This window comes from Mesoplodon bidens, assembly GCF_964165515.1.
Source record: "Mesoplodon bidens genome assembly, chromosome: 15".
In the NCBI taxonomy this organism is placed as follows: Eukaryota; Metazoa; Chordata; class Mammalia; order Artiodactyla; family Ziphiidae; genus Mesoplodon; species Mesoplodon bidens.
Window position 1 is genome coordinate 13,559,393 of NC_138171.1, and position 22,464 is coordinate 13,581,856.

The following is a 22,464-nucleotide window of genomic DNA, read 5'->3' on the forward strand; positions in this document are numbered from 1 at the left end:
GGGGCAGGGGACGGCGCTGTGACTAGAGAGAGGCGCCCCTCGGGGCAGAGCGGCGGGCAAGGTCCTGATGGAAGGAAGGTAAGGGGACACTTTGGGGATCCCTGGACACTGAGCAGGACGGAGCTGGTCCAGCTGCTCTGCAGAGTCCTCCCAGGCCCAGGGAGCTGCACCAAGATATAAAGAGCAGGACCCCTGGGTCCTTTCCTCTCCTCTGTTTTTCCTCCTTGTGTGTCCTCGGGGATGGTGCTTCCCCCCCCCCCGCCCGCAACGGTGATCCCGGTGGGCCTGGCTCTGGGCCAAGCAGGGGGTCCTGCAGGCTCCTCCACACCCACCCCCGTTCCCAGCCACCATTCCCCCCTCCTAACTTCCAGGGGAGGTACGATGTGTGGACTGGGAAGTGGGCACAGGCCTCTCCTTCCAGGTGGAAATGTGGAGTGTCCCCCACTCCACTCCCCACCGCCAGCACTACCTGCAGCCCAGATGGACCTTTCTAGACTAAGGTCTGGGCTTCTACCAAACCGTCTCAGTGGCCCAACCTCCATCCCTCTCCCCACACACCCCAGCCTCCCCACAACCAAAACTGCTCCTGTGGGTGTTCATTTACATTCATTTTTTAAATTTTTAATTTTATATTGGAGTCTAGTTGAGTTACAATGTTGTGTTAGTTTTAGGTGTACAGCAAAGTGATTCTGTTATACCTATTCATTTACATTCTTTTAAATTAAGTACATTCATTATTTCAGTGTCAACCAGGTGCCTCAGCACTCTCTAGGCCACCTTATGCCACTCTCCTCTGGTTCCCAAGACCCCACCCCTGAGCAGGGCTCTCAGCCTGGCTGCAGGTTAGAATCACCTGGAGGGCTTTAAAATGACCCATGCCCATGAGGGATCTTATTATGAGAGGTGATGAGAAAATTCTAGAACTGGATTATGGTGATGGTTGCACAACTCTGGAGATTTAAAAACCATTTAGTGGTACACTCAAAATGAATGAATTTTATGGTATGTGAATTATACCTCTGTAAAGTTTGTTTTTTTAAAAAAATACCCATGTCTTTTCCTGATTTCCTAACTCATTTGTTATTGCAACTTTAGCTGAAAAACATGTATTTACCTATGTTCCCCTGCATATTCGACATCCAGCACTGAATATCCTTTTTAAAAAATGTACAGGCCAGTGATAAGGTAAAATTCATAACAGAGTCTACCTACCCGAGGGGAGTTGGTGGGGGGGGGACCCACTGAGTCAGAGCCTAGGCCACTGGGTTCACTCTCCTCCAGCAGGGAGATGGGTCTCCTTTTGTCCCCTCCTCCCCAGGTTCCCATGCCCCCATCCTGTGTGAGCCTCCAAGGGCTGGTCTCAGGGGTAAGAGTCAAAATATTTAACCACGGGCCGGGACCATCAGCCCAGATGCCCACTGTAAACAATCAGGGCCTTTTTTCAGGCCAGATGTTGACCTGACTGGTCTCTCACAGGGCAGCATGTGGCCCATGGTGCATCGGACTTCCCAAGAAGTTTTCCCCAGGGCTTTCTGTTTGGAGACCGGTTCTATGTGAGCCTGTGAGTGGCCGATGGAGCTTAAAATCATGGACCTCTTATAAGTGCACAAGGAATGTTGGTTGTTATGTGCTGGGCACTGTTCTAAGCACTTTGTAGATAAACTCATTAATAACTCACAACAACCCTAGGAAGCAGAGATGATCGTCACCATCCCCATTTGGCAGAGGAGTTTAAAAAGGGACAGGGGCCCATGGTAACACAGAGCTGGTGAGTGGTAGCACTGTGATTGAGCCCCTGTGGATTTGTCTCTAGACACTGGTATCCCAACGCTTCCATTTACGACTCCTGTTTGAAAACATCACACACAGGGATATTCACTCCTTCATTTAACAAATATCTACTGAATATCGACTGTGTGCTCGACACTGTTCTAGGCACTGGAGCTACAACAGTGAGCAAACCAGACACAGCCCCTGCTCTCCCGCAGCTAGTGTAGGGTGGATGCGGGGAGCAGGAAAGAGACCATGGTCACAGACACAAAATAAATACAGAATTTCATACAGTGGCATACTATAGGAAGACAATAAAATGGGGAGGGAAGATGGAGAGTGAGGGAGATCAGGGGACACCTTTAGGTGAAACAGGAGAGAACTCTCAGGGAGGTGACATTTAAGCTGAGATCTGAATGATGACAAGGAGATGATAGAGAAAAATCTGGGGAAAGAGTATTCCAGGCAGAGGGCACAGCAAGTGCAAAGGCCCTGAGGCAGGCAAAGGTTTAAGGAACAAAGAGAAAGAAACCCTTGGGGCTCCATTAATGTGAGCAAGCCCCGGAGTGATTATGGAATTACTGTCCATCTCCTTAGGTGTGATAATGATGGGGAGGTCATCTGAAAGAACAGTTTATTCTTAGGAGATGCCCACTCAAGTCCTGAGCGGTGATTTGCCATTATGTCCTCAACTTCCTTTCAAATCATTCAGCAACATATCAGGGCATGTGGCAAAATATTAACAACTGTTGATTCCAGGTGGTGGGTATAGCATATCCACTGTACTATTCTTTCAATTTTTCATTTGAAATTTTCATAATAAAGAGAGAAGTAAGTGAGCAGAGAAAGATGTTGGTAGGTGGCCAGGGTTGGGACCATGTAGATCTTGTGGTCCTGCCAGGAATTTGGATTTTCATCTAGGCGGAAGGGATTTTAAGCCTGGGAGTGGCATGAGCTGGTTTGCTTTGGCATCACAGCAGCTGCCTTGGATTTTCAGTCAGGTTTTGCAGACAATGGAGGAGTCTCTCTAGAGGCCCATGGTAGCACATTTCTGATTCTTTTTTTTTTTAAATAAATTTATTTATTTATTTACTTTTGGCTACGTTGGGTCTCTGTTGCTGTGTGTGGGCTTTCTCTAGTTGTGGTGGGTGGGGGCTACTCTTCATTGCAGTGCACGGGCTTCTCATTGCAGTGGCTTCTCTTGCTGCAGAGCACGGGCTCTAGGTGCACGGGCTTCAGTAGTTGTGGCGCATGGGTTTAGTTGCTCTGCAGCATGTGGGATCTTCCCGGGCCAGGGCTCGAACCCATGTCCCACATTTCCAATTCTGATTCAACAAACACTCCCAGCCAGGCATCATGCACGCATTTACCTTCATTAATCTCACTTAGACCACATGAAAACCTGCAATGTCCTCAATATTCTCATTCTTAAAATGAGGAAACTGAGACCCGAGGGGATCAGCTAAGGAGTCACCAGCCAGTGGGGGCAGAGACCAGGTTAGTTAGAACTTCAGCCCTGGGGCAGCGCTGAGTCATTATTTCACTTTTCCTAAATCAGCCACCAGCATTCATCATAATTGATACATTGATTAATTACAATCAAAGTTCAAAAGTGATTTTTCTAGAAAGCAATTGTAAGAAGGAGGTGTGCTGGCACAGAGAGAGACTAAATTGAATTGCACTTATGGTCAAATGGAGCCAGCTTTTCCCCTTTAGAAAACCATGGTCCACCAGAGACGCACAAGCTCTGCCTTGTCCGCGGAGATCTGCAGCTGTGCTGCCTGGGGCTGCAGTACTCATTTAATACACAATTACACGAGGACTAACACTGTTTGTGTGTCTGTTTCATCCCATCACAGATTACATGAAATTCACGTATTTAATCTTTCTTGCTCATTTCTCCAAAAGAGAACTATTGGTGTATTGTTAAGCAGCCAGACAAATCATCACTGTTATCTGTGTTCTTAACTGGAGGCAGCCTGTCTTTCATTAGCAAGAATTCAGAGTAAACATCATCGCTCTTTGAGATCACTCATAAGCAGCCCCCAGGAGACTGCAATTTTACCCGTTTATAACTCTCCTACCTCCCTATCTAACCCTTGGTTCATGAATGTGCACTTTTAGGCGTCGGGCATTAGAATAAATTAGACTATACAATTACGTGTAATTAAGGAGGGAAATGGGTACCTCGTTGCAAAGATGATCCCTGTTTTGCTGAAGTAAAGCATGTCTGTGTGAGCCGCCAGCCCAGGGAGGCAGCATGAAATATACAATTAATGTTCGTTTGACTTAATGGGGGTTGATGGTGCTGTTTTTCATTATCACAATATCTCAAGAAATGTAAACAGTGTTTCTTTAATGCAATTGCAGTTCTACAGACAAGACAGCTTGGGTCTAAGTGAAAACTCAGCAGAATTAACCGCAAATTCTCCATGTTATGGATGATGCTGGGATTTGTATTTGAAAACCCATGCCAAACTGTCCCCACTGAGGAGCTGAGAAGTTGGATCCCAACCCCCCCGGGGGTGAGTCTGCCGCCTCTTTGGGTTTGTAGAAGCAAGTTACAGCCAAACTTGTGTGGATTATTGAAGCCACCTGTGCCCCACTTCGGAGGCTCACTCGCATTCCCAAGCCTCCCCTCTGCGGGCCTGTTTCTACTCTCAGCGTTTCTCCTTGACACGCAAATTTGTTCGAGATAGTTAAAAGCTCGATTTTTACAATCTCATAAAATCCCATCTACTCCAACCCAAATGCAGCCAGAAGCGCTTGGACAATCAGATTGAGTTTCAGCCTCTTGATGGAGATAAACACACAGCAGGAATGATTTTTTTTTTTTAATTGTTGCATAGGAGTCCCTGAAATAGAAGAGCATTCTGGCCGAGCCAGGTCAATAGAACCAGATGGGGGTTCTGCACAAAGGGAACACACGGGAGGAGGAAAGGCGGTTTGTGGGTGTCAAGGGAGAGGTCCCCTGAGGTTAAACCAACAAGGAGGTGGGGAGTGGCGTGAGAAGCCTGAAAAGCCCGATTATCCAACCAGGACCAGGACGATCATGATGAGAGGTGCCACCAGAGTGAGGAGGGACATGGAGTTGAGAAAAGCCGTCCCAGACGGTGTGGTTGGAGACCAGCAGGGGCTGCAGAATCAGGAGGTGGAAGGGCCTGAGACTTATACTGAGGCCGCATCCAGGTCCCCGCCCAGTCGTGGCTGAGTGACTTCCCAGGCTGGGGGGCATCAGAGCCCCTGAGGCCCCTCGTGTCTCCCAGGCAGACCCTGAGCTCCCAAATGGGGCCAGGAGTCCCCACCTGCCTGGAGGGAACCTGGAAAACTTAGGCCGAGGCCTCGGACCGAGAGGACCATGGGTTTGCTGAGAATTATAGGACAAAGAACGTGGCCAGAGGGCATTTTGCAGACCTCTGAGTGTCTGAGCTGGCAAGCTAAGTCCTGACCTGAAGCCCGATCCACAGCAACTGCCTACAGTGGACACACGTACGTGGTTGCACACATACACGGACATGTGTACACACACATGAAGAGGCACTCACACACAAGATCCATCTCCTTCCTAATAAAGGATAAGGGGCAAGTCACAGACATCACCATGTTTGGCCTTTGAACAGCAACAGCGGAAAGAATAAATATCCAAAAAAGATAATCAAATGACACCATCTCAGCCCCACCTAGAGCCCCAGAAAGGTGATTGTGAGCTGCCCCTCCGCTACTGGGGTTCCCTGATGAGGAGACAAGGATGGAGGAGAAAACTGCAGGCACAGCCCATTTAGGGAAGGGATAGCTGTTCACCAAGATGTGAGGCTTATGTCTTCACCATCACCGACGAAAAATGGTGGGACCCCCCCGCTTTTGGCCTCATCTTTGCGGAAGGGACACATTTGCTGCAGAGCCTCTATTACCGTGCTCTCCGGGAAAGTATAAAGCTGGCTATGTATGTAACTTGTTTTCTTTTTCTTTCTTTCTTTCTTTTTTTTTTTTTTTTGTTTCGGCTGCACCCTGCGGCATGTAGGATCTTAGTTCCCCAACCAGGGATCCCCGACCAGGCCTCATGAATGTGAGGCCTGAAGGAAGGCAGTGTGGTTTTGAACTTGTTTGCAGTGGAATTCCCCTCTACCTCTGCAATATTCTCCAGAACCCAACATAACAAGTAGGCAAAAGGCAGATCTCACCTCCCTCCTCCACCCTAGGCCCCTGAGACACCACCATGGGGCTCTGAGGTCCCAGTTAGAAAATTGCTGCCACAGGGAAAACATGTCCCAAAGCCAGACACAGCCTCAAGTGGGTCAAAATCCCATTTTGTCAACTTTGTGACCTTGATTAACACCCTTTACCTTTCTGAGCATCAGTTTTCTTGAAAGATGAAGAGGATTACGTGAGGTAACCTGGTGAAAACACTCAGCCGTGGACCACAGAACCTACTAGAGCTGCACTGTCCAATATGGGGTCCCCTAGCCCCATGTGGTTGGTCTGAATTGAGAGTTGCTGTAACTGTAAAATCCACACTGGATTCCAAAGACTTAGTAAGGAAAAAGAATGTAAGATATCTCATTAATAATTTGTATACTGATTATATGTTGAAGTGATAACATTTTGGATATACTAGGTTAAATAAGCTATTATTAAAGTTAATTTCACCTGTTTCTTTTTTTTTTTCCAAGGCAGCTACCAGAAAATGTTAAATTACATACATAGCTAGGACACACCCGGTGGTCCAGTGGTTAAGACTCTGCTGGTTAAGACTCTGCCTTCCAATGCAGGAGGCGTGGGTTCCATCCCTGGTTGGGGAACTAAGATCCCACATGCCAGAGGGTGCGGCCAAAAAAAAAAAAAAGGAAAAAAATTACATACTTAGCCGGCTTTATACTTCTCCCGGATAGCACGGTAATAGAGGCTCTGCAGCAAATGTGTCCCTTCCACAAAGATGAGGCCAAAAGGGTAGGGGTCCCCACTATTTTTCATTGCTGATGGTGAAGAGGTAAGCCTCATATTTTGATTCAAGGCAAAAAAAAGGGCAGAGGGTCAGCAACCTCAGTGGTCCCAAAAGGTGGGCACCAGAATCTGATTTGGAAAAGCAAGTTCCAGGTTTTTCTGATTTACTTAGGCTGTAAATTGATCTGGGGTAGCTAAGGGAGATTATGGCGGCGAGAGCCTAGAGCCCCCAAAGGAGTCAGGACACTCAATTTGAATTTCTGATAAACAATGAAGAATTTTTTAGTATAAGTATATCCTCATGGACCTTCTGTATTTTTATTTACTAAATATGACAACCCCAGCTAGCATGAAAGAAGACTGCGGCAGAGAAAGGAGACGCTGTGTTGGAAAGTAACAATAGCCTGGGATTTAAAAAAAACGTAACTCTGAAGCCAAATGTGTTGGGTTCAAATCCTGGGTCCACTACTTACAACTGTGTAATATTGGTATAATAATACCTCGTTAAGAGTGTTACCAGGTTTACCTCAGTTACTACTGCCTGCAAGTATACCTAGCCACAGCTGAGTCTTTTTTCCCTTAGCAGCTCAGCTGTGCTTTCTGCAGCTACTAGTTGGTTCTCTGCCGGCTCATTGCCCATCCCTGTCAGCCCGGTCCCCCTCTGGCCTCTTCTGCGACGCTGGGGACAGTGGAAAGCGCGGTAGACAGCACCACCTTGAGTCGAATTCCTCCCCTTTCGGAGGAAGCCACTTTCTCCTCCTTTCCTATTCCCGGACCATTTCTGGGCAACGGCAGCTATTTTCACGTGAGCTCAAGTTAATGTCTCGGGGAGATTCCTGGGCGCGTGGGCAGTTCACCCTGCGATCCAGCCGCGGGCCACGGCTCGAGCCGGCGTCTCCAAAAGCTAACGTGTGTGGTTAGAGGCGAGCGCGGGGCTTTCAGCGAAGGGTGTTTGCAGGCCGGGGCGAGCCCTTGTGAAAGCAGATAAAAGAAAACATTTATTAACGTGCCATTACGAGGGGAGCGCCCGGCCGGGACTGTCGCACGTCTCGAGGAACGCTTGGCTCCTTCCAGCTCAGAGGGAGAAAAAGAAAGCGGAAAAGAGGCAAGGATTCTTTCTCTTCGCTTCCAGCCAAGTGGACCTGATCGATGGCCTTCCTGACTTTATTGCAATATTTGAGTTATTAGAGATGCCCCCCTCGTGTGTGTGTGTGTGTCAACACACACACCCCCTCGCACGCACGGCTCCGGCCCGCGTCCCTCCCTCATTTCCAGCTCCTGGGCGAATCCCACAGCTGTTTCAACTCTCCGCCGAGGGCGAGCTGGAGCGAGTGTGTCGGGTGAGTGTGCGTCTGTGGCCCGGCGAGGGTGCGCGCTCGGCGCCGGGAGCGCGGCCAGCGGGGTCCCGAGGCATCAGGAGGCAGAGGGCTGCCCGGACCTCCGCTCTCCGCCGTTGCGCCGTCCGGGGCCAGACTTCGGGGCCGGGGCCAGACGCCGGGGACAGCAGGGCCGGGCCGGCCGGGCCGCCCGTCCTTCCAGCCAGAGGTAAAGAGCTCGCGCGCGCTGGGGCACCGGGAGGGCGCCGCGGCGGGGGCCCCCGCGGCTGCCGGCCCGCCGCTCCCCTCCCCGGCGCGCGCTCGCCTCCCCCGTGCGGAGCTGGGCGGCAGGCAGGCAGTCGGGGGGCCGGGCCGCACGGTGCCAAGGGGCTGGCTCGGGCGGCGCGGCCGGCCAGGCTGGGGCGATGCGAGAGCGGCCCGGGCAGGGCGCGGACCCGGACTTTGGCGAGGGCGGCGCGGCGGGGCGGGGGCCGGGGGGCGGCGGCGGCGGAGCCAGAGGGCGGAGAGGCGGGAGGAGGCGGAGGGAGGGGAGGAGGAGCGGCAGCGGCAGCAGCACTCGCTGGGGATGCAGCAGCGGCGGCGGCGGCAGCAACAGCAGCAGCAGCGGCGCGGACTCCCCTGCGCCCCGCGGCCCGGCCGGGCTGCGGTAGAGGCGGCGGCGCCCCGCGCCCGGTGAGGCCGCCTGGGCCGTGCGCGCTGGTGAGTGGGACGCGGGGGCCAGGTGGGCGGGGCGGGGGCTCCCGGCGGCCGGAGTCGGCCCCGGGACGCGCACGGCCGCGAGTGCTTCCCAGGTGAGCTTGGGGCCAGTCCCCACCGCCCGGCTCCGGCCCCAGCGCAGAGCGCGGGCTGCAGGGTGGCTCCGGCGCCGGCGGGCCGCGGGAGGATGACCCGTTTGACCCCTCTGGCGGGTTGGGCGAGCGGGCGAGGACTTTCCACCGCGCCCCTGACCCGCCGACGCGCCTCGCGGAGCCTTGGAGACCTCGGGGGCAGCGCTCCTGGGCTCGCCGGCCGCAGGGGGATGGCCTCTTTGACTCCTTTGAGTTTAGACCCAACGGACCGGCTAGAAGCCAGACCACGTGGGGCTTGTCCGGGCAGGACACGGGAAAGCAGTGGACCGGATCTTCAGAGTGATAGGGAACTCGCACATACTGAAAGCAAATGGGATTATAAAGACAAATTTCCTCCCAGGCTGGGTCAGAACCAGTTCTCATCTCCTTGTAGAGAGATGCTCCCGTCCAGCCGCCCGAGATTTCGGAAGTGTGACAGTGAAGCTGCAGGGATTTCTAGGAGTGTACTTTTTCTTTTCTTTTTTTTTTTTTAAATATTCTTTATAGTAGTTCATTCATTCGTTCTGCAAGCCTTTATGGAGCACCTCCTGGTGCCCGGCGCCGCGCTATGATCCAGAGAAAAGCGATGAACAGACTCGAGTTCCTGAGCACCACAAGCTTTCAGTTCACTTTGAGGGCAGCCAGGGAAAGAGATGCGGTCTAAGGGTGGGAAACAGTAAGGCGACACCCGCAAATCCTAGTTTTGCCCAATGACCTCTGTCCGCAACTCCCCGTGTAGAGAGACTGAAGACCATGGCCCCTGCACACAGTAGGACAAGCCCAGACATTCATTTTGACAGTCCCCTTTTTCCTTCTCCTCTTCCCCCTTCCTGAAAGTTCTGAATCATTCCCTGCCCCCTCTCCTCTCTGGACAGCCTTTCCTGCAGCTTGTTTTAATCACTTTTTGAGTTAAAAGTCAATATTTAATTAACCAAGTCATTACATTTAGCTTACATTTGAATCTAGGTATTTGTACATCTGTGCATGTCGGGAGGCCCTCCCGCGTGCCCCTCCATCTGTCCCCTGCCTCTTTCCCACAGTGCCGCTCTCCCTTCCTTTGGGGGCAGAGAAGGGAGGCTGCTCTTGAACAGGTTCTCTGGGGGCCAAAGAAGCAGGGAGGATGGGCTTTCCCTGGAGGACACCCAGTGTCTCTCCCCGGAGCAGGAACAGTTACTCTCATCTTGTAGTTAATAGTGAAGGAGATTTGCTATTGCTGCATCTCCACTACCCATTGCGGAGCCACTGGAGGGTTTTAATTAAATTAAAGACATTCATTCCGTATAGAAAGGGGGTGGGGAGAACAGACTAAAGACCACTCACCTGGTGAGAGAGGTTCTCCCAGCTGTGCTTGTCCCACGTGTGGAGGAGAAAACTCATCACAACAGCCTGTCCAGGTGTGTAATTTAGTGTCCTCATAAGCAGCTCGAGGGGAGATAGTGGCAGGCTTGGCTGATGGCAGTTGGACGTTTGCTCATGAAGGATCTTCCTTGAGCCAAGTTTATGCACATAAATGCATGATGTTGGCATGGCTGCCATGGCTGAGAGTCAGTGTGGGTTTGGGCTTTGGGCTGTGTGTATATTTATTCGGTTTTTTAATTTGAATTTATGGCTTTGTCTGAAACCTTAATAGCATGTTAAGTTTTCAAACTTGAGGGTTGAGTGATGAGTTAATTGTAAAAAGCCTCCGCCTGGAGGAGGACCATGCGGCTGTGTGTGAGACTGTGTGTGGTGTATGTACATGTGTGTGTCCCCTGCCCAACAACTCCCTTTAGCCGCCATCCCTAGGACCTAGCTGGTGTGCGGTCACACACCCTCACACTTGAAGATCCTTTGGATTTGGGAATAACATTTCCCTCTTCCTTTTCCTGGATGTGTTCGCTTTATCTGTTTGGACCTGCCTCAAGGGGGCAGCTTCTGGTCTCCTGAGTTAGCCAGACAGGGATCTGGCCCAACTCCATCCAATCTGTTCTTCGACTTCCTTCCCTCAGAAAGAGACTGAAAGCCTTGTCCTGCAAAAGAATATCATCATTTCTGACCATTTTGTATTTAAAAGAAAGGGTTTAGTCTAGACTTGATATGTTAGTTAACACTTATGTAGTGTTTCATGGGCCAAGCACTATTCTGAATCCTTAGGCATAGTAACTCATTTCATTCGCTCAAAACCCCTGGGAGGTAGGTCCTGTGATTGTCATCGTGTTAAAGAGGAGGAAACTAAGGCACTGAGAGGATCGTGACTTTCCAACAGCTGGTCAGTGGTACAGCTGGGATGGGTGAGACCCTGGGCCTCCGGGGTCCACTCTGACCCACTGTACTCTCTTCCCTCCTTGGCCTCTATTCCAAGTATAGAAGAAACAGATATGCAGCGGGGCGGGGGGGGGGAACACAATTAGACGATCAGACTTTGAAAGGCAGAAGCCCCTCAGTAATCCCACTTCTCTCCAGAAACCTCCAGTGTTTGGGGGAGGCTGGGGTTTGTAGTTTGGTTTCGGGGGTGAGGGATGCCTTGAGGAAAATATGCGATTGCCTGGCCACGTTCCCTTCTCCCTGCAAGTACGCACACACTCTCCCTGAGTCAGGATGCAAAGGGATGTATCACGCGGACTGACAGCCAAAAGCCATGAGATCTGAGGGGAGGGTTTGTGCCCAGTGAAGGCACAATGGCAAGAGGGTGAAAATTCTCCAAGAGGTGTGGCCCTCTTGTGGTTGGTGATGGAGTCGCATCGGCCTGTCCCTGGAGGTGTGGGGGAGGGGGAGGGGGGGTCCAGGGCCCTTTGTTTCAGGCCTGGGCCCTGTGTGACCGACCAGTGGATGTGGAAGGTAGGGCCTCCTCTCGGTGCTGCCCTCCAGGTGAGGGAGGCCTCACCCTGGCCTACCTTCCATGCACTTCCTTGTGATGGGCCCTGGCGGGGAATCTGCAGTGCCCCTGATCCAGATGCAAGGCGCTGCCTAATTGGAAGATCATTAAGATCATTATAATTAATTGGCATCCTGATAAATGGCGTGTTTGCCTAACTGGGGTGGTTGCTAGGGAACCAGGCCTCACTCGGAGAGGAGAGGGGAAGTGGCGTTAGGCTGGCTGCAGGTGGGTGTCAGGGTTACAGACCCAGCGGGTTAACGGGTGGGAAGCAAGAGCCGTCCTCACCCGCATCTGCTGGTGTTTACTGGGCAGCTGCTGTGTGCAAGTCGCAAGTGGATTATCAGTTAGGGGTACTTTCCTAGAAGGACTGGGAAGTAACCGGGACCTTTTCTCTTGTAAGCAACAGAAAGTAGGGGGAAAAAATCTCAAATCAATTTAAGAAGAGAAAGGGACTTACTGGCTTTCATGACCAAAAAATGCTAAGGTAACAGCTTCAGGCACAGCTGAGTCAGGGCTCAGATTTTGGCCTGAGAATCTGTTCCTCTCCATCTCTGCTCTTTCTTCCTCGGGGCTGGTTTCTCTCTCCAGCTCTGAGAGGCAGGCAGACTCTAGCACCGTGGTCAGGAGAGCCAGGCTGCGTGGCTACCTGACCAGTTATGTGATCCACGGCACGCTACTTAACCTTTCTATGCTTCAGTGTTCTCATCCAGCAAATGATCGTAGCACCTCTCTCCTGGCTGGTAGGAAAGGCTAAAATGAGGTCATCAGTGTCGAGGGCTTAACATGGTGTCTGACACAGGCAAGCCCTGGGGACGCATTGGCTGTTCTCATGATTAAGGGGTTGAGCTCAAGAGCTGTCCTCTCGTTCTCTCTGGTTTGAGCCCGCCAGAAGAGAACAAGCCTCTTTTCTGGTAATGCCCACCCAAGCCCCAAGTGTCCCTCTGATTAGACTGTTTTATGTCACGTGCTCACTCCAGATCAGTCACTGGCCATGGAAATGAGTCAATGACCATGGGCTTAGGCTAGGCTCCCAGGCCCCGCCCTGGAGCTGGGGGCAAACCAACTAAGACCCCAAGGCCCCAGAGGACACCAGGGAAAGGGAGCCCGGCTGCTGGGGAGGCAGACCGCCAGTGCCTATGATGAGGGGGGACATGAATGTGAGACGATGGCCAGATGGACCTGCTTCCAGTTGGGTTGAGGGGGTACCGCAGAAACAGCTGCTGAGTGGGCAGCCTCCCCTGCCCCTCCACCGAGGTTAACAGGCGCTGGAGGCTGGACTCTTCTGCCTTAGTGTCTGACAGGTGCTACCTGGCCTGAATTCTGTGATTTTTTTTTTTTCAAGTAAGGCTTTATTGGGGCCCCTGCTGCTGCAGGGAGGAGCAAGAACAAGCAACAGGTTCCCTTGCTGGCTCGCTGCCTCAGGGTGGTGTGAGCTGATTCCTTATATGGGGTGAAGGTAGGGGTATGTACAGGGGTCGGGCTAGAGCGGTGGCTTAGGGGGGCTGCCCACCCCTTAGGTGGTGTTGTGTGCAGGGAGCATGTGCAGTACCCTGTTTTTGCTCCGGGCCCTTTAGAAGTGGCAGCTGAGCTTTTTGGTCTGTTTGTATCTTGTTGTCCAGAATTTGCCCCAATTGTGCATGAACACAGTTATTTTTAATCCCTTATAGTTCCTTTGTATTTTGTGGCTCGAGGAGACGTTTGAGCAGGTGCAAGACCTGCGGCACTGCAGCAAAGGGTCCCAGGTCCCAGCCTGTCTCATTTCCCGCGAGACACCCTACACCCTTATTCTTAAGGGGTAAGGGGCTGAAGCTCTCTTCTTCTGAAACTCTTCCTCCTGGATGGGCTACAGACCCTAGTGTCTTCTAGGCTCTAACAGTTTGAAGTAAGGCTCATGACGGCTCAAGGCATTTAACCCATTCCAGCAGAGAGTGGCCCAGGTCCCTACAGGTCCTTGAGACAGTCAGTGAGGGACTTCTACGATTCTGTGATTTCTGGTGGGGCAGTGTTTGCCCAATCTTCCACCATAGGAGTCGTCCGGAGGTATTTGTTAAAAAGCTCAAATTCCAGACTCTGCTGAATCAAACGCCCAGGGAGGGCCCTGGATGCTGGACGGGAACCGTGTGTGTGTGTGTGTGTGTGTGTGTGTGTGTGTGTGTGTGTGTGTGTGTGTGTGTGTGTGTGTGTGTGTGTGTGTGTGTGTGTGTGTGTGTGTGTGTGTGTGTGTGTGTGTGTGTGTGTGTGTGTGTGTGTGTGTGTGTGTGTGTGTGTGTTCCGCATCAGCAAAGAGGTGGAAAGAAGGCCCATCGAGTGTGCATATCTTGTACTCCTGTCTGATGCAGGGGCAGCCGGAAGGCAGAGGAAATGCTCTAAGTGAGATCAGGCATATAAAGGTGTTCTGGAAACTGCAGTACAGATTAAGAGGTCATTCCTCTTATTTGCCAGTGCACACGTGTTTATTGAGCAGCTATTGTGTGCCAGGCACTGTGTTAGGCGTTAGGATGAACAAGAGAGAACCCTGCACTCATGGAATTACATTCCAGAGGGTGAGAAAGCAGATAATACACAAGCAAACAAGTCCGAGGCTCTTTCAGAAAGTGACAGGCTCTACGGTGGAAACAAGATAGTGATGTGATGGGAAATGATGGGGAGTGGGGGAGGGCAACTTTTGGCAGGTGGTCAAGGGAGGCCTCTCTGAGGATGTGACTTGAGTTTTTTTTTTTTTTTTTTTTTTTTTTTTTTTTTTTTTTTTTTTTTTTTTTGTGGTACGCGGGCCTCTCACTGTTGTGGCCTCTCCCACGGCTCCGGATGCGCAGGCTCAGCGGCCATGGCTCACGGGCCTAGACGCTCCGTGGCATGTGGGATCTTCCCGGACCGGGGCACGAACCCGTGTCCCCTGCATCGGCAGGCGGACTCTCAACCACTGCGCCACCAGGGAAGCCCTGACTTGAGTTTTGACCTAAATTTTGAGATGAGCCAACCTGGGGAAGATATAGAGGAAGAGCATTCCAGGTAGAAGGAACAGCCAGTGCAAAGACCTGGAGGTGGAGAGGCGTGGCCTGTTCAAGACACCTGTTTAAAACACAAATAGAAGTCCAGTGGGGTGAAGGGTAGTGAGTAAGCAGCGGGGGGTGGGGGTGGGGGTTGAGGTCAGTGGTGAGAAATGGGGGCCAAGGTGAGAAATTTAGATTTTATTTCAAATGAAATGGAAAACCACTGGAGAGTTTTAAGTCAGGGAATGACAGGATTGGTGTTTTAAAAAGATCTCAGCGGCTACCATGAGAGGGATGCTTTGCAGGTGGAAGCAGAGACATGAGGATGGTGAGCTGATATTGGCCAGGATTTTGGTGGCAGTAATGAAGATGGAGTGAAATGGGTGGATTGGAGATATATGTGGGGGGCAAAGCCAGTGGAACTTTCTGGTGGATTGGATACTCAAAATGAGGGAAGAGCTGTAGTTTTCAACCAAGGACAACTTTGCCCCCCAGGAGACATTTAGCAATGTCTGGAGATGTTTTTGGTTGTCACAACTAGGGAGGAGGTGCTACTGGTATCTAGTGGGTGGAGGCCAGGGATGCTGTTAAACACCCTACAATGTGCAGGACAACCCCACAACAAAGAATGACTCAGCCCCGAATATCTCTAAGGCCGAGGAGTCAAAGATGACTGGGCAGCTTGGTGTATGGTGATTCCTAAGTAGGGAAGACGAGGAGAGAAGGTTTGGAGGAGGGAGAATGATCCAGAATGTAGTTGTGGAAATGTTGGGCTTGAGATGACACTCGACCTGGGTGGCGGAAAGCTCACTGGGTGCTGGATACACAAGTCTGGAGCTGGTTGGTACCAGCAAGTGAAATTTGAGAGTCATCAGTACATCCATGTTATTTTAAGCCCTGGGACTGGCCACGATCATCTAGGGAGAATGTATTTGGTTCCCTGGTGGGCTTTCCTCCCTCCTCCCCCGCTCCAGTGCCTGTCATGCATCAATTGGATGAATATTCTTAGCACATCCCACACCCTCACCTCTTTATGATGCTCCTGAGAAATTCCCAAAGGCTCAGGCTAAGCCCCTTCACCCCACCTTGTCCATCTACTCGTTGCTCAGTGATTAGTAGACAGAGCTAAATAGTCATTGCTCTGCAACAGATGCCCTCGGGAAACTGCTTAAGTTCATATGGGATCCTGGGCCTTACAGGCAGCACAGTGCCTCCCTGGTAGAACAGCTGGTCGCATGGTCTTCAGAGCTTCTCCTCCAGCCCAGACCCAGACTTCGTGGAATTTTCTCTAACCAGCATCTGCCACTGTTTTGAATTTCCATGGTCTCTTAATATGATTCCAAAACACATGCTGCCCAGTGGTCCCGGCCTCTGACATGTAGCTTCATCTTACGAAAGGCCTGTATCCACTGCTTTATACACCTGGGCCTTGCTTGAAACTTGGATAAGTTTTATCCCAAACTCAGAGTCGTTATGAGCAGGGCTTGTGTGTGTGAGTTGATGGACAGGGACGTCCCCGGGGACCATGAACAGTACCCGAGATGTGTTTGGCCAGGTGGAAGCCAGATGTGTTAGGAGAAGAATGCTGCCAACAGCCTTTCTTATTGGCTGGAGACCAGGGTCCCAGCGGGTGACTTGACCCACCTCAGCAGCCAGAAAAGGGGAGTGTTTTTAGCCACAAAAGTCCAGGAGATGTTCATGCTCTGGTGAAAATCAGATCATCCAAAAGCAGCATTTCTGGCCTGTTCCAGAGATGGGCACTGTCCACAGACTTCTGATTGCAGGCCACTTACCCTGATATTTCAGAGAGGAGGAAAGCCTACTAGAGTCTTAGTGGTTTGGAGTCCTAATCATTTGAGTGTGAATCAAGATGTGTTCACTGCAAGTAATAGAAATCCTGGCTGAGAGTGGCTTGTGCAGTAGCAACACTTAATTCTCACATAATGAGAATCCAAAGCGGGGGCACCCAAGGGCCAATTTGTTGGTAAAAAATAATGTCCTCAAGGACCCAGGATGTTCCTAGCCTGTTCCTCTGTCCTCAGCTTCATGGTCTTTGTTGCTTCATGATCTCAAAATGGCTGCCACAGCTCCAGACATCACATCCTCCTATGAAATGGGAATAAAGGGCAGGATTCCTTGCCATCTCTCTTTTAATTAGAGAGCAATATCCTTCCAAGAACACCCCCACCCCAGCAGACTTAGCTTTAGCTTCATTGGCCTGGGGTTGTGTTTTGTACCAGCCTCTAAGCCAAACACTGACAAATGGAATAGGTTTTTATGTTCGGTTTAGCTTAGTGGTTCCCCAAATTAGCAGGTCAAACACCCTCTTCTTATAACAAACATATTTTGCCAAGTTTACCTGAAGTAAATTCATAGATAATATAACCTGTCTACACATTTTTTTTTAAATGAAGGTGTGCTTTTTCAAACTCCAATAGAAGGCTGATAATTTTATTGAGTGCAGTGACTTTATGAGGTAGGCGCTATTGTCCCTGGTTTACAGCTGAGGAGACTATAACTTTTTTTTTTAGAAGATGTTGGGGGTAGGAGTTTATTAATTAATTAATTAATTTTTGCTGTGTTGGGTCTTCGTTTCTGTGCGAGGGCTTTCTCTAGTTGTGGCAAGTGGGGGCCACTCTTCATCGCGGTGCGTGGGCCTCTCACTATCGCGGCCTCTCCTGTTGAGGAGCACAGGCTCCAGACGCGCAGGCTCAGTAGTTGTGGCTCACGGGCCTAGTTGCTCCGCAGCATGTGGGATCCTCCCAGACCAGGGCTCGAACCTGTGTCCCCTGCATTAGCAGGCAGATTCTCAACCACTGCACCACCAGGGAAGCCCTGTCTACACATATATTTTAATCAATAAAGTACCCTCACTGTAATTTAAAGAAAAGCTAAAAAGGAAAGTGATTTATAATTAAGCATATATATTTCAGCCTATGAACACTTAGACACAACTACATTAGAAGGTGTAATGAAGCAGTCAGATGCTCACAGTAGTGTAGAATCACATAAATCTGACAGCTACAAATGCAGTGGGATACAGATGTTTGGGTTTGGCAACTGGAAGACCACAAGTGCTATGGCCATAAGTAATATGATTTTCCAAAATAGAACAATTGACCAAATTTTCCAAATGAAACAAACTAGTCTGCCCTCAGTTTACTTAGTGGTTGCATTCCTGGAAAACTCAGCGTAGGGTAGAACCACACAAATACATCTTTGGTGTTTATATGTGAAGCGGAGTTCATGTCTAAGGTCAGGCAATGTAAAAGTTTTTTCACCTACATGAATGTCTGGTGGGATGTCCAAAAGTCATGCTGGAAATGGGGCGATTCTTCACTGCGTGGAGCATTGCATTATCCACCATCCCTGCAACCCCACTAGACACCAGAAGCATCCCCCAGTCATGTGACAACCAAAACCTCACAAATTCCAGAGAAACACCTCTCTGGGGGATGATTTCACCCCCTTGAGAACCACTGGCTTAGACTAACGCTGGTTTGTTGCCAGGGTGGGGGAAGATCCACCCCCTGAAAAAACTGGGGTCCTGTAGACCAGGGGATGACCGAAAGGGGAGGCACCCACAGTTTCTGCCTCAGACTTGTCCCCAAGCCCCTCTTTCTGCCCCTCACCCTCCTGTTGACATGTTCCTAAAATGTCCCAGTCCAGCCAGTGAAATAAACGCATGTGGTTGGTGTGGACCAGCCTCTCCAGTGAATGGGGTGATGAGTTCTCGGGTTAATATGGGTATCAGTGGTTTCCACCTGGGCAGGAGATGAAGATGGTACAGATGATTGAACATAACTCCCTGAGAATCCATGTGTCATAATGGTTAAGGGCGTAGACTCCAGAACCAGACTTCCTGGTTCAGATCCCAGCTTGGCCATTCAGAAGCTGGGTGGAGCTGGGCAAGTCACTTGACCTCTCTGAGCCTGAGATCCCTCTTCTGTAAAATGGGGGCAATCCCAGTAGACTCCTCCTAGAGTTACTGTGAAACACCAGAACAGTGTGTGGGTACATGGAAATTGCCTCAAAAGGTAGATGTTATTGCTGTCATAGTTATTATTGCTTATATTTGTAGATACTTTTTAGCTTTTTTAAATTGAGATATAACTGACATGTAACATTGTATTCATTTTAGATATACAACATAATGATTACAATGTAATGATTTGATACATGTACACATTGCAAAATGGTTACCCAGTAAGTGTAGTTAAACATCCTTTGCCCGGCATAGTTGCAGTTTTTCCTTGTGATGAGAACTTTTAATATCTATTCTCTTAGCAGCTTTCAAATATATAGTACAGTTAACTGTAGTCACCATGCTGTACATTATATCCCCAAGACTTATTTATTTTATATCTGGAAGTTTATATCTTTGACCCCCTTCACCCATTTCGCTCATCCCCCACCCCCTGCCTTTGGCAACCACCAATGTGTTCTCTGTAGCTATGAGTTCAATTATGGGTTTGTTTTTTGTTTTTAGATTTAGATCATGCAGTATTTGTCTTTCTCTGATGTATTTCACTTAGCATAATGCCCTTAATGTCCATCCATGTTGTCGCAAATGGCAAGAGCTCCTTCCTTTGTATGGCTGAATAATCCATTATAGACATAGACCCCATTTTCTTTACCCATTCATCCATCAGTGGTCACTTAGATTGTTTCCATATTTTGGCTACTGTAAGTAATGCTTCAGTGAACATGGCAGGGGGGTCAGTGCACATAGCTTTTCGAGTGATTTGATTTCCTTGGAATAAATACCCAGAAGTGGAATTGCTGGATCATGTGGTAGTTTTTTGGTTTTTTGTTTTGTTTTTTTGGCTGCGTTGGGTCTTCGTTGCTGCGCGCGGGCTTTCTCTAGTTGAGGCGAGCGGGGGCTACTCTTCGTTGCGGTGCGCGGGCTTCTCATTGCGGTGGCTTGTCTTGTTGCGGAGCACGGGCTCTAGGCGCGTGGGCTTCAGTAGCTACAGCACACGGGCTCAGTAGTTGAGGCTAGCGGGCTCTAGAGTGCAGGCTCAATATGTGTGGCGCATGGGCTTAGTTGCTCCGCGGCATGTGGGATCTTCCCGGACCAGGGCTCAAACCCGTGTCCCCTGCATTGGCAGGCGGATTCTTAACCACTGCGCCACCAGGGAAGTCCCTCATGTGGTAGTTCTATTTTTAATTTTTTGAGGAACCTCCACACTGTTTTCTATAGTGGCTGCGTTGGTTCTTTTTAGCTTTTGAAGTGCTTTTACACCTAGCATCCTGTATGGTCTTTTCAACCACTCCTTTTATAAGAAAAGCCATTCGTTTCCTTCCTGCTGATGAGGAGCGTCCAGCTCAGAGAGGCAGGAGCAGGCTGAAGGCATAACTGGGCTTAGAGATTGATTCTGTGGCTTCCTGAGCTGATGAGCTACGTCATGTCCACCCCCAACCCCGCCCCGCCCACCTCCTCCTTTAGGCCTCAGTGAGTCCATCTCAGGAAAGGAGCTGACCTATAGGGGAAAGACCTATAGGACAGGCCCTGAGTGTGTCCTAGGAGCCCAGGATGGGGCTCCTCACCGTGTGCACAGGGAGATGCTTGTGCGTGGAGCCGGGGTTCCTAACAGAATCTCCAGGGGAGCTCTTAAGTTCCAGTGCCCAGGCCATACCCAGACCAATTAAATCAGCACCACTGTGTGTGGAGGAGGGGCAGACATCAGGCTATTGTACAGCTCCCAGATGATTCCAATATACAACTGAAGCTGAGGGCTGCTGAAGCAGGAGAGTAGGTGCTAGAAAGGGTGCATTTCTGCAAAATCCCAAAAGGGCTTGTAGGAGCCAGCAGCTCCTCGAATAAAACCCTCCCTCCAGGGGCCCGCTACACCCATATTAAAGTCTACTTTGCCCTGCACCGCCTGGCCTCCACCTCCATCTCACTCCACTCAGCATAGTACACCCAGTCACACTGGCCTCCTCTCTGTTCCTTGGCTGCATCAGTGCTTGTTCCAACCTCAGGGCCTTTGCTCTTGCTGTTCCCACTGCCTGGACCGCTCTTCCGCCAGAGCGTCACAGGTCTGGCTCCTCTGGATGCTCCAGGTCTCAGCTCAAATGTCACCTCCTCAGAATGTCAAGAAGGCCTCCTCAGTATATGTTTATAGCACTTTTCACTCTCTGGAATTACCTGGATTTACTTACTTGCTTCTTTGTCCTCTTGCTAAAAAGTACGCCCCATGGTTGTGGGGACCTTGTTTGTATCCTGGCACCTAGAACAAGGCCTGGCACTCTGAGTGCTCAGGAAATATTTGGGGGAAGAAAGAATCAAGGAAGAAGGCTTGGAGATGTGCTGGTGGATCTGAATATAGTGTTTGGGGATCCTTGCTCAAGGCAAAGGAGTCGAAACCTGTTTGTCATCTGCCAAAAGCACAGGTGAGAGTGGAGAGGGTTGCTCTCACCTAGTTACCAGTCCCTGTCCCCTCCCGGTACTCAGCCCAGTGGAGGAGCCGGGCTTTGTGCTAACATCCTTTTCACAGCAGCAGATACCTCCCTCATACTACAGCAGGGACATCAGGCCCTGCAGAAGGGCTGGTGGAATGTTCTACTTCTGACCAGTCTCAGACCACCTGAGATATACAAGTTAATCCGTGAGATCAGTGGCATGACATTCTAATGAGGGATCGGTGACATGACCTTGTAATGAGGGCTCTTAGATTGAAGATTTCTGCCCTGGGCCCTGGGAATGACAACTACCCCCTTTTCCCCAAGTTGTCCCCTCCTGGAAGAAGCTATCACCATGCAGGAGACCTGCCTCTCTCACCTCCTTTCCGGGATCCACACACAACTGAGAAAGTTCTGCATGCCAGGTGGTGGTCTAAGTGCTTGCTCAGGGTGTCTTAGTCCATTCTGGCTGCTGTACTAGAAAACCAGAGACAGGGTGGCTTATGAACAACAAAAATTTATTTCTCACAGTTCTGGAGGCTGTGAAGTCCAAGATCAAGGTGCCAACAGTTTCAGTGTCTGGTGAGAGCCTGCTTCCTGGTTCATAGACGGCACCACCTTCTCTCTGTGTCCTCACGTGGCAGAAGGGGCAAGGGAGCTCTCTGGGGTCTTTTATTAGGGCACTAATCCCATTTCTGAGGGCTCCACACTCATGACCTAATCACCTTCCAAAGGTCACAACTTCAGATACCATGATATTGAGGATTAGGTTTCAACATAGGGATTTGGGGAGGATGCAAACATTCAGTCTATAGCACAGGGATATTCTAATCCCCGTTTTACAGATGAACAAAGTGAGAGGTCTCTTTGCTCTGCCATCCTTTAGGAATAGGACATCACAGGCTGGCTGACCAGTGCCCATATTCCGCTCACAGAAATGTTTTGTTTGACTTACACACTTTTTTTTTTTTTTTTTGGCGGTACGCGGGCCTCTCACTGTTGTGGCCTCTCCCGTTGTGGAGCACAGGCTCCGGACGTGCAGGCTCAGCAGCCATGGCTCACGGGCCCAGCCGCTCCGTGGCATGTGGGATCTTCCCAGACCGGGGCACGAACCCGTGTCCCCTGCATCGGCAGGCAGACTCTCAACCACTGCACCACCAGGGAAGCCCCTGACTTACACACTATTTTTAACAGTTTTTGAAGTTGGCAGATTTTCAACAACTGTGAGACTTCACATTTTAAAAATGAGAGTTTCCAGCTTCTGAAAAATAGACATGGGCCATATGTGGCCACACTGGGCTCCTGTCCCCACTGATGGTGTATTTTCCACTTTGCCA

The 22,464-nt window shown here is 50.4% G+C and overlaps 1 protein-coding gene across 4 annotated transcripts in view; it reads left to right on the top strand.

The window, feature by feature from the left end:
- The first annotated feature begins 7,569 nt into the window (after window positions 1-7,569).
- Window positions 7,570-22,464, top strand: part of SULF2 (sulfatase 2) — a 142,700-nt gene continuing 127,805 nt past the window's right edge. For 2 of the 4 annotated variants that reach the window (XM_081256759.1, XM_081256762.1), the window contains exon 1: window positions 8,610-8,747. The gene's annotated coding sequence lies outside the window, so the exon portion shown is untranslated. Of the gene's footprint in view, window positions 8,052-8,087; window positions 8,257-8,609; window positions 8,748-22,464 lie in introns of those variants that run through there. The other 2 variants (XM_081256761.1, XM_081256760.1) reach the window with 2 other exon arrangements.